This window comes from Rana temporaria, chromosome 3, assembly GCF_905171775.1.
Source record: "Rana temporaria chromosome 3, aRanTem1.1, whole genome shotgun sequence".
NCBI classification, from domain to species: domain Eukaryota; kingdom Metazoa; phylum Chordata; class Amphibia; order Anura; family Ranidae; genus Rana; species Rana temporaria.
In genome coordinates, this window is record NC_053491.1 from 374,953,169 (window position 1) to 374,965,910 (window position 12,742).

The 12,742-nt window shown below is 46.3% G+C and overlaps 1 protein-coding gene across 14 annotated transcripts in view; it reads right to left on the minus strand.

The window, feature by feature from the left end:
* PPFIBP1 (PPFIA binding protein 1) overlaps nucleotides 1-10,460 on the minus strand; it is a 161,249-nt gene extending 150,789 nt beyond the window's left edge. For 9 of the 14 annotated variants that reach the window (XM_040345570.1, XM_040345569.1, XM_040345568.1 and 6 more), the window contains exon 1: nucleotides 10,358-10,460. The gene's annotated coding sequence lies outside the window, so the exon portion shown is untranslated. The remainder of the gene's footprint in view (nucleotides 1-10,357) is intronic. The other 5 variants (XM_040345574.1, XM_040345576.1, XM_040345572.1 and 2 more) reach the window with 1 other exon arrangement.
* Nucleotides 10,461-12,742: the final 2,282 nt, after the last annotated feature.

The window sequence follows — 12,742 nt, forward strand, 5'->3', positions numbered from 1 at the left end:
CAACTGGAGGGCCGTAGTTTGAAGACCCCTGCTCTACTTAGTGCACCCTTGAACTGAATAAACTCCTAGGGGTAGATTCACAAAGGAGATACGACGGCGTATCTCCAGATACGCCGTCGTATCTTTGAGTCTGACCGGTCGTATCTATGCGCCCGATTCATAGAAACAGTTACGTATAGATTTCTATTAGATCCGACCGGCGTAAGTCTCTTACGCCGTCGGATCTTAACTGCATATTTACGCTGGCCGCTAGGGACGTGTACACTGATTTACGCCTAGAATATGTAAATCAGCTAGATACGCAAATTCACGAAAGTACGCCCGGCCGACGCAGTACAGTTACGCCGTTTACATTAGGCTTTTCCCGGCGTAAAGTTACCCATGCTATATGAGGCGTATATGCGGCGTACCAATGTTAAGTATGGCCGTCGTTCCCGCGACAAAATTTTGAAAAATTTACGTCGTTTGCGTAAGTCGTCCGTGAATGGGGCTGGACATCATATACGTTCACGTCGAAACCAATGACATCCTTGCGGCGTACTTTGGAGCAATGCACACTGGGAAATTCCACGGACGGCGCATGCACATGTCAATCACGTCGGGTCAGGGTTAATTTACATAACACACGCCCACCTCTTCACAATTTGAATTAGGCGGGCTTACGCCGGCCTATTTACGCTATGCCGCCGCAACTTTCTTTTGAGAATACGGCACTTGCCTGTAAAAGTTGTGGAGGCGTAACGTAAATAGGATACGTTACGCCCGCACAAACATACGCCATTCTACGTGAATCTACCCCCTAGTATTTATTGCCCATCTAAGATCCTCCCACTGTGTAAATTGGCCACACTCACCATTCAACCATGCGGCGGGGGGAGGGGTTGAGTTCCTGCTCCTACTCTGAGGAAAAAAAAATCCCCTGGATCAATTTATATACTGTAGTCCTGGGCTTCATGTATACTAGCAGCTCTTAAACGAGTTTAGAACCTTTTGGTGTTTTTTTTGTTTTTTTTGCCAAATCTCCACAAAATCCTATGGGGTTGATTTACTAAAGGCAAACAGACTGTGCCATTGCAAAGTGCACTTGCTCCAGAGATTAGTAAATGAGGTAAAAGTTTCACTTTACAAAGAATACCCAATCACATGCAAGGAGCATTTACTAAGCTTCGGAGCAACTGCTCTTTCAGGAGCTCAACTGCTCTTTGCAAAGTACACAGTCTATTTGCCTTTAGTAAATCAACCCCTATGGGTCAATGTACACATGGGGGGGTTATTTACGAAAGGCAAATCCACTTTTCACTAAAAGTGCACTGCAAGTCGCCGTAGATCTGAGGGAGGAAGATCTGAAACGAGGGGAAGCTCTGCTGATTTTATCATCCAATAAGGAAAAATTCATTTTTTTTATTTTCCGTGTATGTCCCCCTCAGATCTACAGTAACGGCACCTCCAAGAGCACTTGTAGTGCAAAGTGGATTTGCCTTTTCGTAAATAACCCCCCCCCCATAGGCTTTTAGCAGAGTTTAGGAGCTGCTAAACTCCTTCTCCTGAACACTTACATGATAGTAACGTTTTGACCGCCTGCTGCGGGAAAACACAAAACCGTGGCACGATTTTACTGCGTTTTTCCCGCGGTCACTGTAAATGTAGGCAGGTTGTACATGAAGCCCAACAGATACAACCGGCTCTTTGGGGGCAACCATAAGACCCCTTTCACACTGGGGCCACATTGCTTTACTGTGATTTTAGCACTTTTAACCCCCGTTAGCGGCCGAAGCAAGGGTTAAAACCGCCCAGATTGCAGCGCTTCTACATGCTTCGGTAGCGCTGCCCATGCATTCCAATGGACAAGGAGGGGCAGTTTAGGAGCGCTGTATAGCACCCCAAAGATGCTGCTTGCAGGACTTTTTGTAATGTCCCACAAGCGCACTGCCCCAGTGTGAAAGCACTCAGGCTTTCACACTGGGGTGGCATGGGAGGCGCTTTTTAGGCGCATTTTTTAGGCGCTTTACCTGTGCTATTTTTAGTACTAAAATGCCTGAAAATCGCCTTTAGTGTAAAAGAAGTCTAATGCCGATGCAGCTTGCGACAAAATTGAGTTTGACACGCCTGCTCTAGTACTGTCCTCCCTGGCCTGGGCATTTCAGTTCTTTCGATGATGAAGGCTCAACATCACTTGCAGTTCTTGCCTGGGGCAGTTTGCATGCCTACTTCTCCAAACTGACACCCACCCATCAAGGCACTTTTATATTGCAGGTAGATCATGGTTAGTGTGTTGATTGGAGAAGGGGGGGGGGGCAGGGGTATAGCCTATGAAACTAGTTTATATGGAAGCCAGGGGTGCAAGTCCGCCCAAGCAAGTAACTAGGACTTCTGGCACCCCTAAACCAGCAGGCAGATATACTATGGGCTACTTTAGCCAAGTAATGAATGCACCATTGGATGTTCAATGTATCTTGGACTACCAGTCTATCAATGCCACACTAAGGCCGCGTACAGACGATCGGAGAAAACGTGGATTTTTTTCAGATGGAATTTTGGCTCAAACGAAATTCCAACTGTCAAGAACGCGGTGACGTACAACGAGCCAAGAAAAATTAATTCAATGATTCCGAGCATGTGTCGAATTGATTCCGAGCATGCGTGTTTTTGTGTGCGTCGGAATTGATACAGACGATCGGAATTTCTGACAAAAACTTTTCTATTCGGAAAAATTGATAACCAGCTCTCAAATTTTTGCCGTCGGAAATTTGACAGAAAATGTCCGATGGAGCCTACACAGGGTCAGAATTTCCCACCAACAGCTTACATCTGAATTTTCATTTCGGAATTTCCGATCGTGTGTACGCGACATAAGTGGCACCACACTGCCCGGAGTGCCATCCTGTCTGCCCTGGGAGTGTCAGATTTAGCACTGAGCCCACAGGTGCCACCTTTCCAGCAACCATGGCTGTGCATAATCACTGTGCCAATCAGTCTGCCAAGCAAAAACCTGGAAATGCCAGCCTGATACAAATAGGTCAGCCTAATGGCTGCATCCAGAACTACCAGTTATAAAACTGTGCCAACCTTCCGCTGTTCTACTTTAGTAAACCACCAACTACTGTCAGGCCAAGTATACCCAGGATACACCATCTTATCTTAAAGTGGACCTGTCCCCAGATATATTATTAAAGGTCAAGAGCAGCATAGTATAAATTGTGCCAGTAGAACACTTCCATGTATGCATTACCTTTGACAGGTCACAGTATTCCCCCTGACAAGACCTTCATCTGCTTTTCTCTCCAGAAAAAAACACAGCACCATCTTTGTTTAGGCATCATCTCATCCAAGATCACCATTACTTTCTAGACCGAGATCTTGGCTCAGATGGCATGTGCATGTAAATCCTGGGTGTCTAGTTCTTGGCTGTGTTCACAAATGTATGACACAGATCAGCCTCTCACCTTGGGAAAGAGGAGACTGAGGAAATGCTTCCTTCCTGCTAGCAGCAGGCTGATAACATCAGGTAAAGTCACTGCAATGACGCACAGTGAAAAACTAATTTATTTATTATATATAGGGTTGTCCCGATACCACTTTTTTAGGACTGAGTACGAATATCGATACTTTTTTTTAAATGTGTCCCCAAATGCAGCCATGTCCCCCCACAGATGCAGCCATGCCCCCCCACATATGCAGCCATGCCCCCCCCCATATCCAGCCATGTCCCCCCCCCAAATGCAGCCATGTCCCCCCCCCCATATCCAGCCATGCCCCCCCCCCATATCCAGCCATGCCCCCCCCCCCATATCCAGCCATGTCCCCCCCATATCCAGCCATGTCCCCCCCATATCCAGCCATGTCCCCCCCCATATCCAGCCATGTCCCCCCCATATCCAGCCATGTCCCCCCCATATCCAGCCATGTCCCCCCCATATCCAGCCATGTCCTCCCCATATCCAGCCATGTCCTCCCCATATCCAGCCATGTCCTCCCCATATCCAGCCATGTCCTCCCCATATCCAGCCATGTCCTCCCCATATCCAGCCATGTCCCCCCCATATCCAGCCATGTCCCCCCCATATCCAGCCATGTCCTCCCCATATCCAGCCATGTCCTCCCCATATCCAGCCATGTCCTCCCCATATCCAGCCATGTCCTCCCCATATCCAGCCATGTCCTCCCCATATCCAGCCATGTCCCCCCCATATCCAGCCATGTCCCCCCCATATTCAGCCATGTCCCCCCCATATTCAGCCATGTCCCCCTTACCTGCATCCCGCCGCATCCCCGCTGCCGCCGACTGCTTAATACGCGCGGGGACCATTACAGCTTTCATTTGAATAGCTGTAATGATTCGCGCTGCGTATAAACACTCCCCCTTGCTCGGCATTGGACAATTCACCCGCGCAAGGGGGAGTGTCTATACGCGGCGCGAATAATTACAGCTATTCAAATGAATGCTGTAATGTTCCCCGCCCGTATCAACCAAGTGGCGGCGGCAGCGGGGATGCGGCGTAGCAGCGGCGGGGGTCCGGGGGAGTATTCTATTTTGGTATCGGGGGTATTTGCGGGAGTACGAGTACTCCCGCAAATACTCGGAATCGGTCCCGATACTAGTATCGGGACAACCCTAATATATATATATATATATATATATGTATATATATATATATATATATATATATATATATATATATATATATATATATATATATATATATATATATATATATATATATATATATATATATATATATATATATATATATATATATATATATATACACACACACACACACACACACACACATACATACAGATGTAGCTGTATATTGTACCATGTTTACTGCAGATAGCCCTCAAAGCTGTTCTTGGCCACCACTTATTTGTCTTTATTCCCATCCCCTGCCTCATCTGAGTGATCTGCTTTTCCAGAAATTTTGATGCTGGAAAGCAGATTTCCATGTCCTCACGTTGTGTCCGATCACATCTTCGATCGCATCGCCGCAATGTCTGGTCGCTTAAAGTGATTTGTAAACTTCAGACTTGATATATGAACAAAGCTTATCCCTCTATAGTGTGTACTTGCCTCAATAAGAAGCATTACGTGTCATTTCTTTCTGCTGCCTTGTTCCTCTGCTATCAGCATCAATCACTTCAGTCAAGTTTTCTCTAACACCAAGAGAACAAAAGTGCCAGGAGAGGGAGCTCCAGCACACAGCCCGTGATTGACAGCCTCAGCTCTGTTTTTGTGTGCCGTCTGTCTCTACAATCAGTTCTCAGGGCTCTCCTTACCAAGCTCTACAGTTTTATTTCAGCTCTCCATCCCGTTTTCTGACAGCTCAGACAAGATTTATAAATTCTGCACTCTGAACAGATGCAGAGAAGAGAAGACTGACAGATAAACAGGTACAACTTACATAGGAGGATTTGTTTAATCTCGGTGTATCACCTGAGGCCAAATCACTTCACTGGGTATAAGTAAAGGGTTAAAACCACTTTAATGCTTAGGAAAAAGTACAGAAGCTTCTTTAGGTCATGATTGAGTGTTTTTGGCCCCATCTGCATAATTTCACACCTAACCACCATCTCCTCCTTCTAGGAACTAGCTGGCTAAGGCCCCTTTCACACGGGGCGATCAGTAATGATCCGCCCTGTGAACCTCCGCTTGCTCAGCGGGGATCGCTCCGTTGATCCCCGCTGAGCCGGCGGATGACAGGGTGGTCCCCGCACACTGTGCAGGGACCGCCCTGTCTTTTCTCCGCTCTCCCCTATGGGGGGGATCGGATGAACACTGACCATATGTCCGTGTTCACCCGATCCGCCAGATGGATGGAAAAGTAGGTTTTTCCTCCGTCACACTTTGGCGGATCGGTGCGGGTCGGATGTCAGCAGGCATGTCACCGCTGACATCCGCAGCTCCCGTACAGGTCCACAAAAAAAACTGGCAGGCGGACCTGAATGGGCCGCCCGTGTGAAAGAGCCCTTAGACAAAAAACACTCAAGCCTAAAGCCAACCGTAGATGGATTGAAATTCAGCTAGTTCAACAGGAACCAGACAAATTTCGAGCAGATCTATGGGCAGGCTGGTTGTACTAAAATCAATCTCTTGATCAACTTCAGTACAACCAGCCTGTCTGTTTTTTCGCCTGATCACTGCTGGCAGCTATAGCTGGAAACACTGATCATTGTATTCTGCAAGCAAAGAAGGCTCCTTGTGTTCCCCACCAGCAGAACACAATAGCGCTACGGGAGGGATTAAAGGAAAGAAAATTGCTTGATAACCCCATCAACAGAAATCATTGGTAATGGGGAATTGAGCAATTTTATTTCCTTCATCCTATGGTTGAAGGAATCAAAATGACATAATGTGTGGCCTGCCTAAAAATACATGCTCCAAAAATCACATAAAAAACAACCACGTGTGAATCCAGGCTCTTACCTGTGACTGGCTACAAAGTTACATCAAACGGTCTGATCACTTGGGGAGAAGAGACTGAGGAAATGCTTCCTCCTGCCTCCAGCAAATTGATGACATCATCTCAGCCTAGGAGAAGTCACTGGACTGGACTTCCTAGTGATGAAAGGTAGAGCTTTTCAGAAACGTGATACTGTTATGGTACAGTATAGGGCAGTGGTCTCCAAGCTGTGCCACTATGTCTACCAATGACACCGACAATGGGGTGCCATTTCTACCAATGACACCAAAAATGGGGTGCCATTTCTACCAATGGCACCAACAATGGGGCACTGTTCCTCCCACGGATACAAGACACTATTCTGTCAACAATGGGGTGCCATTTCTACCAATTGCACAGACAACGGGGTACCATTTCTACCAATGGCACAGACAACGGGGTACCATTTCTACCAATGGCACAGACAATGGGGTACCATTTCTACCAATGGCACCGACAATGGGGTACCATTTCTACCAATGATACAAGACACTATTCTCCCAACTCTCAACAATGGGGTGCCATTTCTACCAATGGCACCAACAATGGGGCACTGTTCCTCCCACTGATACAAGACACTATTCTGTCAACAATGGGGTGCCATTTCTACCAATCGCACAGACAATGGGGTACCATTTCTACCAATGACACCGACAATGGGGTGCCATTTCTACCAATGATACCGACAATGGGGTGCCATTTCTACCAATGATACCGACAATGGGGTCCTATTTCTACCAATGGTACAAGACACTATTCTGCCAACAAAGGGGGGGCATTTCTACCAATGACACCAAAAATGGGGCACTGTTCCTCCCACCGATATGAGACACTATTCTGCCAACTGTCAACAATGGGGTGCAATTTCTACCAATGACACCAAAAATGGGGCACTGTTCCTCCCACCGATATGAGACACTATTCTGCCAACTGTCAACAATGGGGTGCCATTTATACCAATGACACCGACAATGGGGTGCCATTTCTACCAATGATACCTGACAATGGGGTCCCATTTCTACCAATGATACAGACAATGGGATCCCATTTCTACCAATGATACAAGACACTATTCTGCCAACAATGGGGTGCCATTTCTACCAATGACACCAACAATGGGGTGCCATTTCTACCAATGACACCAACAATGGGGCACTGTTCCTCCCACTGATATGAGACACTATTCTGCCAACAATGGGGTGCCATTTCTACCAATGACACCGACAATGGGGCACTGTTCCTTCTAAGGATACCAACGATGGGGCATTATTCATCCACCTAATACCAAATGAGATGTTTACCCCCACTGATGCCAGGACTATTTCTATTCTCGCTGGCCACAGTCCAGCTCCCCTAAAGTCTGAAGGCTTAAAAAAACAAAAAAACGTGCCCTTTGTTTAGAAAGTTTGAAGACCCCTGGTATAGGGTGATAAAATCCTTCTGAAAAGTCCACTTTAGAAGTTAGCCCAGATTCTGTATGACGAGCCACCATCCTGCCCCGATAGTTGATTGGCTAGGATCTGAACCCATCCCTCGCCTTAGATGCGGATCCAGAAACATCAGCACATCTTAGTCTATTCCCCACACAAGCTGGTTGGATACATTTTTAGCTCAGGATGGTATCTGGGCTGTGCACTCTTTTTTCCAGAGCCTGCCCCGTCCTGCCACCCTGTGACTCCAGGTGTTTTCATTACTGATCTGAAGACAAGGGAGCGATTGTTTCCCCCTCACTGCAGGGAACTCTCTGCCCCCTCACTTCAGGTTCCTGTCAAACTCTCATGTATCAGCCTGGAGGAGACAAACAAGAAGTTTTGGCTTCGGCGCTCCACTATAAATACTTCTACAGGCGGTGGGCGCAGAGGTAGTGAAGCCTGGAGGGGCCACCCAGCTGCCTCCTCCAGGGACAATCTCAGCCCCAATCACACCTGAACACTCTAGCGTGCGCCAGATTTCCGTTTTTATTCTACATCAGCGCGATGTGCCATCAAAGACGTACCGGAGCGCCTTTGGGATAGAAAAGCGTGTTTTGGCCCCATAGACTTTAATGGAAGCTCCTGAAAAACAAGGGCCTATATATTGCAAAATTGGCTCCTCCTCCTAGTAACTTGCTTCTAAATTGGTCTAAACAAAAACCAATTACGCCCAAAACAATGTGTACAAAACGCGTGAGAACTAAACAAGGAGGTCAAGTGTGAAGCTAGCCTCAAGCTTGTATGGTGGATACGGGCAACCAAGCTGAGCCGGCCCCCTTCAGCATGGAACTACAAGTCACAGCAAGTCGCAGTAAAGAGAAAACTTTTTGTTCAGTCGTCTACCATCGCGTATTGTCCTATTTAACAGATTTATGAACAGTTTCTGGCCCTCCTGGGATTTATATTGCACAATGAAGAATCATTTTGGGGGACTTTTCTCACCCCAAACCAACATCCTCTGTCACTTGTTATGACTTTTGTTTTCTTGTTTGTCTATTAATTACTTTTTTTTTTTTTTTTACAGTTGGAATATAAATATTTTTGCCTTTTAAGTCTCACCCATCCTTATGTGTACAAACATCTAAAACAACTATAATTGGCCATAATCATCGACTTCAATCCAAAAGCTAAAGTAGGTCTATGATGTGGGGGATCACAGAAGAATATGATGTGGGGGAGGGGGATCTACAAGTCACAGCATGCCCAGAGTTAAAGGAACAGTTTGAGGTTTAGATAGAACGTAAGCTCTGCAGAACAGAACTACAAGTCACAGAAAGATGGACAAAGTTAAAGGAAAAGCCAAGTGTTGAAGTTTCAGGTGGGCGCCTCTGTTGTCCTCCATTAGCCAGTGGAAGGTGATCTGGGACTCCCAGCTGGGTGGGACTACAAGTCACAGCAAGATGGACAAAGTTAAAGGACAGTTTAGCTAAGGGTTGAAGTTTCAGCTTTAGATCTAATGTAAGCGCTGCAGAAAAGAACTACAAGTCACAGCATGAACAAAGTTAAAAGAAAGTTTAGCCAAGTGTTGAGGTTTCAGCTTTAGATCTAATGTAAGCTCTGCAGAAAATAACTACAAGTCACAGCAAGATGAACAAAGTTAAAGGAAAGTTTAGCCAAGCGTTGAAGTTTCAGATGGGCACCTCTGATTTCCTCCATTGGGCACAGGAAGGTGATCTGGGACTCCAGGGTGGGACTACAAGTCACAGCATGATGGACAAAGTTAAAGGAAAGCTTAGCCAAGCGTTGAAGTTTCAGCTTTAGATCGAATGTAAGCTCTGCAGAACTACAAGTCACAGCATGATGGACAAAGTTAAAGGAAAGTTTATTTAAGTGTTGAAGTTTCAGCTTTAGATCTAATATACGCTCTGCAGAAAAGAACTACAAGTCACAGCATGAACAAAGTTAAAGGAAAGTTTATCTAAGCATTAAAGTTTCAGCTTTAGATCGAATGCAAGCTCTGCAGAACAGAACTACAAGTCACAGCAAGATGAACAAAGTTAAAGGAAAGTTTAGCCAAGTGTTGAGGTTTCAGGCGGTGCCTCGGATGTCCTCCATTGGGCACAGGAAGGTGATCTGGGACTCCCAGCTGGGGTGGGACTACAAGTCACAGCATCTACTGAGTTACTGAAAAGTTTCTGGAAAGTTTTTCACTTTCTTTGAATCAGAAGGTTCATAGACCCCCTCCTACGGCAGTGAAAGTAAATCAGCCTGGGGGGGGGGGGGGGGGTCTTTCAGCTGGAGAACCACAAGTCCCAGCATCCCCAAAAAAAGTAAAGCCCTGCACAACACATGCCTTTCTACTCTGCAAAAAGTTAGAACAAGTTCCAGTTTGCGATGCTGATTTACAAAGTGCCCCCCAGTTAGGTTGTGGCCCCCGGCACATGGTTGACAGTTAAAGGAACACTCACCCTCCTCCCACCCAGCTCCAATCCCTCTCTGGCTTACCTGCCTGCTGGTTTCCTCAGTGCCGATCCGGAGCCGCCGATCTGCCCCCCACTACCGATGTCTATAATCCACTGCCCTCTGCCGCCTCCCCACCCGGCTCCCCTCTGACTCCCCCGGCCAGCCCGAACTCCTCCCGACGTCATCAGCCCCGCCCCCCGGCACTCACTGAGTCCTGATAGAAGACAGGGCGGGGCAGTGGAGAGCTCGGCTGCGGAGGATTGGCTGCGGGGCTTGTCAGTCCCAGAGAGGGAACATTCCAAATTTTCCAGCAGATCATCCTGATGTGAGTAACAGAGGAACAGGAAGAGGAAAGGTGGATCCCGGGAGAGACAGATCACTGGGATCACTTGAGAGAGAAATACATCGCAGTACATTATCCTGGAAGAGATCAAGAGAGTATAGAAGAGGGACATGAGATGGAAGAAGTTCTGGATCCCAGGATAGATTGATCAGATCAATGGACCTCCTTATCCCAGAACTTAGTTACAACAGATCTCTGGATCCCAGGGGATAGATCACATCATCAGAGTGCTAAATCCCATAGAAGATAGAGCTCAGGAGAAGGAGATGATAGATGAAGTTCTGGATCCCAGGGGAGATAGACCGGATCAATTGACCTCCTTATCCAAGAAGATTTACAACAGATCTCTGGATCCCAGGAGAGATAGATCACATCACCAGAGTGCTAAATCCCATAGAAGATAGAGATCAGGAGGAGATGGATAAAGTTCCGGATCGCAGGGGAGATAAACCAGATCAATTGATCCATTAATCAATTAAATCCCATAGGAGATAGAGCCCAGGAGATGAGGATGGAATGGGTGAAGTTCTGGATCCCAGGGGAGATAGACCAGATCAATTGATCCATTAATCAATTAAATCCCATAGGAGATAGAGCCCAGGAGATGAGGATGGAATGGATGAAGTTCTGGATCCCAGGGGAGATAGTTTAGACCAGGGGTCTCAAACTGGCGGCGCTCCAGATGTTGCAAAACGACAGGTCCATACCTCCCAACTTTTTGAAATGGGAATGAGGGAAACCTATCGGCAAAAGTATGTAGGCATAGGACACACCTATTGTCACACCCCCTAGTACAAAAAAATAAGATTGGTTAAACCCAAGTGCTTTTTTACCACTACTATTCCTTTATATTGGCTTTTGGAATTTACAAATGCAGCAATTTAGAAATCGGATGAAAGGTTTAGCGCTTTTCGATGTATATAAAATGCACTTTTTATATATCTATATAGATCAGACCAAAATGAGGGACACATGAGGAGGAATGAGGGACAGAGGGACATTGCTCGAAATCGGGGACAGTCCCTCGAAATCGGGGACAGTTGGGAGCTATGCAGGTCCCATGAGGCATTGCAAGGCTGACAGTTACAAGCATGACTCCCTTAGGCATGATGGGACTTGTATTTCCGCAACAGCTGGAAGGACACCAGTTTGAGACCCCTGGTTTAGATCAATGGACCTCCTTATCCCAAAAGAGTTACAACAGATCTCGAGATTCTATGGGAGATAGATCACTGAATCCTATAAGAGAATAAGAGATAGAGCTCAGGAGAAGGAGATGACATGGATGAAGTTTTGGATCCCGGGAGAGATAGATCATATTACTAGAGCACTGAATCTCATAAGAGATAGAGCTCAAGGAATGAGGATGAGATGGATAAAGTTCTGTATCTCAGGAGTGATTGATCCGATCAATGGACCTCCTTATCCCAGAGGAGTTATAACAGATATCGGGATTCTATGGGAGATAGATCATAACTTCTGAACCCCATGAGAGCTAGATCAGATACCTTGATCCCTGAAACAATAGATCGGATTGATAAAGGTTTGAGATAGATCAGATCCCTGAAGCTTTGGATCCCAGGAGAGATAGCTCAGATACCTTGATCCCTGGAATAACAGATCGGATTGATAAAGGTTTGAGTGCCGATAGAGATAGATCAGATCCCTGAAGCTCTGGATCCCAGGAGAGATAGCTCAGATCAAATGAACTCTGGATACTAAAGTGATTGAACATACCGCCAGAGCCCTGGACACCAAAAAGATGGGTCATGTGGCTAGCGCTCTGGATCCCAGGATAGACAGATAAAATCTCTGGAGCTATTGTGTCCCAGGGGTGACAGATCAGATATCTTGATCTTTGTAGGGATACACCAGACTACTAGAAATTCAGATTGCAGTATAAATCAGATCCCCAGAGAACTGGATCCTAGGAAAGATAAATCAGAACCATAAAGCTTTCAATCTCGTGATAGTGTGATTAGATTCATGGTGCTTTGCATGCCAGGGGAGATGGATCAGATCCATCGACCTCTGTATCCCAGGAGAGTTAAAGGGTTTGTAAAGGATATTTTTTTTTTTTATCT